General features: G+C 37.6%; 1 non-coding gene across 1 annotated transcript; it reads right to left on the bottom strand.

Moving 5' to 3' along the window:
• Nucleotides 1-4,575: 4,575 nt before the first annotated feature.
• LOC125939171 (U6 spliceosomal RNA) lies at nt 4,576-4,683 on the bottom strand. Its single transcript, XR_007462934.1, has one exon. It is a non-coding gene; the product is annotated as a U6 spliceosomal RNA (small nuclear RNA).
• Nucleotides 4,684-5,574: the final 891 nt, after the last annotated feature.

The following is a 5,574-nucleotide window of genomic DNA, read 5'->3' as shown; positions in this document are numbered from 1 at the left end:
AAGAACTCTTGTACACTGTTGGTAGGCATGCAAATTGGTGTAGTCATTGTAGAAAACAGTGTGGAGGTTCCTCAAAATATTTAAAATAGAACTACTCTATGATCCAGGTATAGCACTACTGGTTATTTATACACACAAAAAATACAGGAACACTAATTTAAATGAATACATGTGCCCCTGTTTGTTGCAGCAATATTAGAATAGCCCACACTATAGAAGAAGCCCAAGTGTCCATTGACTGATGAATGGATAAAAAAGACACACACACACACACACACACACACACACACACACGACTATTTGGCCATAAAAAAGAAAGAAATCTTTGCCATTTTCAACAAAATGTAGAGCTAGTATAATGCTGAGTGAAATAAGTCACTCAGAGAAAGATAAATACCATATGATTTCACTCATGTAGAATTTAAGAAACAAAACAGATTAACATAGAGGTAAAAAAAAGAGAGAGAGAGAGAGAGAGAGGCAAACCATCAAACAGACTCCTAACTATAGAGAACGAAGTGAGGGTTGCTGGAAGGGAGATGGGTTAAATGGGTGATGGGCATTAAGGAGAGCACTAGTCATAAACATTGGCTGTTATATATGAGTGATGAATTACTTCTACTGAAACTAATCTTACACTATATGTTAACTAACTAGAAACTAAACTAACTAAAAAGAAACACAACAAACAAGCAAAAGAAAAAAAAAAAAAGAAGAGAGAGACCAAGAAATGAACTGTTAACTATAGAGAACAAACTGATGGTTACTAGATGGGAAGTGGGTGGGTGGATGGGGGAAATATGGGATAGGGGTTAAAGAGTATACTTATCATAATGAAATAAAATAAATAAAAATAAAATGAGGGGCACCTTGGTGGCTCAGATGCCTGACTGAAGTCTGGCTTAAGCGTCAGACTTCAGCTCAGCTCATGAACTCACGGTTTGTGTGTTTGAGCCCCACATCGGGCTCTGTGCTGACAGCTCAGAGCCTGGAGCCTGCTTCTGGTTCTGTGTCTCCCTCTGTCTCTGTTCTTCCTGTACTTACACACACACACACACACACACACACACACACACACACTCTCTCTCTCTCTCTCTCTCTCGAAAATAAGTAAAGACTAAAAAAATAAAATGATAATAAAATAAAAGGATAAAAGATAAAATAAATTAAAATGGTAGGGCCAGAGATGGCACTACTTTTTAAGAAGTGTTTGAAAACTGTGAATTTGACACAGTGTTGGTCAGCAGTCCTCTGCTGTTGAATAGGCTAGGAATTTGCAAAGACACATGCTGACTCATACAAATGTTCCCCAAGTTATACCCTCACCTTCTTTATTCTCATGTTGGTCATTAGCCTTGAGTATCTCTACCCCATGGATGTTTGTGTTTATGTCACCTCTGTGAGCCTTCCCTGTGGAATCAATTGCTCCTTTAGTATTCACATTTATACATTCTGGCCTGTATTCTAGTATTAATACATATATTTGTTTGTCCCTACCACAGATGTAAGTTCCAAGGTATGAAGGTTTGCCCCAATTTTTATCACTTATTCCTGGTAGTAAGTAGCATATGTTATATACATGATAAACATTAAATAACTATTTGTTGGGCGCCTGGGTGGCGCAGTCGGTTAAGCGTCCGACTTCAGCCAGGTCACGATCTCGCGGTCCGTGAGTTCGAGCCCCGCGTCAGGCTCTGGGCTGATGGCTCGGAGCCTGGAGCCTGTTTCCGATTCTGTGTCTCCCTCTCTCTCTGCCCCTCCCCCATTCATGCTCTGTCTCTCTCTGTCCCAAAAAAAAAAAAAAAAAAAAACCGTTGAAAAAAAAAAATAACTATTTGTTGAGATAGTAAACATAAAGGGACATTACACAATTAATTAGTTGAATAAAATCACACTGAAATCATATGAGGTTCTAATTGGAAGTGATTCTCTTGTCATTCTGCTCATGAAATGATATTTAGTATATCAACAGGTGTAGATGGTGTGCTGACCTGCTTAATCTAATTAGTATATCAATTCCATTTTGATTTTGTGAGATGTATCCAAGATATATCTTAACTCATGATTGGAATTGAATTGTCATAACATTTTATTACGAAGCATGTCAAACTCATATCTCAGTTTAAATGAGGGAGCTTCATGATCTTGCAAGTGGACTTACTCAGATTTCTCCTAAGTCTTGGTAGGACAGTGCAAAGAAGAGGGTATGACAGTATTTATGCAGGACAACTCAGAAATGTGAAAGTTTTCATTTTGAATTAATTACATGTGTCTTTTGACAAGGAGACATACTTAATGCTGAGGTGTTGAGGTACACAAATGTAAGAATAATCTGAAAAGTAAAAAGTAATTTGTTAGATTTTGTCCATCTAAATACTTCTCCATTTATCAACATTAATGTGTCCTCTCTTTGTCATCCCTATATACTGATAGTAGAGTTTCAGAATATAGAATATAAATCATTTACTTAAATCCACTGACTTTACCTTCACTGAACTTCAGCTCTCTGATGACACAACGCCATCTATTCTCAGTGATGCCCCTCCATCAGCAAACCATTACATCACTGAAATTATACCTCATCATTTTGAGTTATGCTTCACCTTTTGGGGCTATGCTACTTCTACAATGGCAAACTCTGGACTATAGTGACAACTATAACTTATCAAATGGATGCTATATTAGAGATCCTGACCGAAGTACTTTACATGTATTTACGTATGGATTCTCAAAACGATTCTGTTTACCCCAGTCCCACAGTTAGTGAGGCAGAGCTAGGCTTTGGCTGCTCAAAGTCTGTCTTCAGGACATGTGTGTATTGCCTGTCAGTGAAATATCCTTATTTGATTTAAACTTCCATGACTACCACTTCTCCCAGCTCTTTGCTTTTTTTGCTTATAGCCTTCAGTATGTCATCCAGCAACTTGGTTCCACTCTTTCTTTCTAATGCTTTCCCACTCTGTCTCACTCAGAATGGATTCAATGGTCATCCAATGCAACTATGCACTTTCTATTACACAGAAGTTTCTGCCCTGGACCTTTAATCCCCCACCCTCTGCCCCAAATGTAGGTAACCTATCACTTCAACAGATCTCCTTCTTTTTTTTTTTTTAATTTTTTAAATTAAAAAAACATTTTTTTTTACCGTTTATTTATTTTTGAGACAGAGAGAGACAAAGCATGAACGGGGGAGGGTCAGAGAGAGGGAGACACAGAATCTGAAACAGGCTCCAGGCTCTGAGCTGTCAGCACAGAGCCCGACGTGGGGCTCGAACTCACAGACCGCAAGATCATGACCTGGGCCGAAGTTGGCCGCTTAACCGACTGAACCACCCAGGTGCCCCAACAGATCTCCTTCTTAAGGAACCAACACTTTTTCACAAAATTTTGTTGAGTAAATGCATTAAAAATTCAAGCTATCTAGACATATTTAGGTTCTTGCTATTATTTGTAAACTGTTAATTCAGTCCCTTGACTATTCTCTATTACCTCCCTTAGGGCAAATACACCTAAACTTTCCATATTTGTTAAGTCCTCAGTATCCTCAAGGTCTATCTCATATTTAGCAGATATACTTAATTCTTATTTTACTGAGAAATTTGTGTATACTTCCCTTTTTCAGCCTCACAGTTTTTCTCTCTTTAATTTCTCTTTTTATCCCCATTCTTAGAAGAAAAAAAGATTCTTCCATTTTAAGATTGACTTCTTTACCTGTGATTTTGGTGTATTCTCATATAAGCTTTTCCTCTTAGTTGTTTATCAATTACTGTCTCCCGATTTTCCATCTTCCAACTGTCTGTTATTACTAATTTTTCCTTCTCAGCAAATTAACTCTTTTGGGTAATCTTTACTGTAGTAACTAAACAGAGTAGAATACAACACTTCTATACTTTGATCCTGTACATTTTAATTTACCTGTCTCATCTCCAGCCCTTGCTTCTCTGAAAATTTCTTGAGAGTAGTTTACCTTCACTGTTTTTTCTTAATATCATTCCTTAATATCAATATATGCCATTAAGCCTATGATAATGGCCTAAGGCATTTACTTCATGTCTTCTTTTTTCCACCCTGATCCCTGATTAGCCTTCTAAAAATGGGAGCCTTGGTCTTTTAGAAAGCTCTAATTCATCTTACTGCCCCAGATGCATGTAAGAAAAGAGACTAGAACATAAAAGGACTAAGAAATTAAAAAAAAAAAAAAAAAGACCATGAGAAGAATCTCTCAAATATAGGCTGTCTACAAAGAAGTAAGAATTTTTGATGTCTCTAAAACATTTCTACTAGCACTGAGGACAACCTGTATCTTGTCCTTGACACTAAGTGATGAAGGAAGTGGGGCCTTGAACTCTCTCTTTATATAGGAGAATGCCACTGGTTTTAGGGTTGTTCCAAAGCTAATGAGTCCTAGGCAATAATGGATCATTTACCCAAGAGTCCATCTGACTACCTGGTGGCTGACTTGAAATTATGCCAGTTCCCAGGGCTTCCTCTGGCTGAGCTCATATATCTGAAACAGTATGAGCAAGCAGTCCATCTGGAACTCCAAAGGATGTAGGTGTGGATGAAAAGACTGATAAAGACCATAATTCATTATCTTTATTTGTATGTCATCCTTGCACAGGGGATGTACTAATTTTCTCTGTATTGTTCCAATTTTAGTATATGTGCTACCAAAGGGAGCACATAATTCATTATCTTTAATTTTATGTGTTTATTAGAGTTCTCATTTTACTTCAGATCCCTTGCCTCCTTTGGGACAACTCTGAGATGTAACTTACCCTCTGAGTTCTTGCAAACAAGCTGAGGCTGGGTTTAATCCTACATGAGGTTAAATTCACCTCATAAAACAGACATCCACGTGCTACTTTTAGAATTAGTTTTAAAAAACAAAGTATGGGGGCGCCTGGGTGGCTCAGTTGGTTGGGCGTCCGACTTCAGCTCAGGTCACGATCTCGTGGTCCGTGGGTTCGAGCCCCGCGTCGGGCTCTGTGCTGACTGCTCAGAGCCCAGAGCCTGTTTCGGATTCTGTGTCTCCCTCTCTCTCTGACCCTCCCCCATTAATGCTCTGTCTCTCTCTGTCTCAAAAATAAATAAAACCTTAAAAAAAATTTTTAAAAACAAAATATGAATTTACCACTTTGAAAAAAATAATTCTTCAAGATTCTTTCTATACCTGTCTTGACCTTGAGATCTAAGAAGGAAAGTAATGGGCTTCATGACTTATACGGTTGGGGACACTCACATAAGAAGAAAAGAAAACTTTAAAACATATCATTGGAGTTGCTTCTGTTTATGAGCTAGCACTGCCCATAGGAAATCATTTTATAATTTTGTAAAGTACAGCTTCCTTCATAGTAGGAGTATTAGCACATCTTTAAAGAGTGATACCAAATCTTTCAAATGTCTACAGCTTTTATCAAAATTTGTGCCTATTACACAGCCCATGGATATTCTATAATGTATCAAGTGGATTGTCATAACATCAACTATAAAGTGTAATAAAAATTTCAGTGATCTGTCAAATCTTTTTGAAATCTGAAGAACTTTATGGCTAAAACTAATATGTTGACATTT

This window comes from Panthera uncia (genome assembly GCF_023721935.1).
Source record: "Panthera uncia isolate 11264 chromosome B2 unlocalized genomic scaffold, Puncia_PCG_1.0 HiC_scaffold_24, whole genome shotgun sequence".
NCBI classification, from domain to species: Eukaryota; Metazoa; Chordata; class Mammalia; order Carnivora; family Felidae; genus Panthera; species Panthera uncia.
The sequence above is the reverse complement of the archived record's forward strand: the minus strand, read 5'-3'. Positions and strand labels throughout refer to the sequence as shown.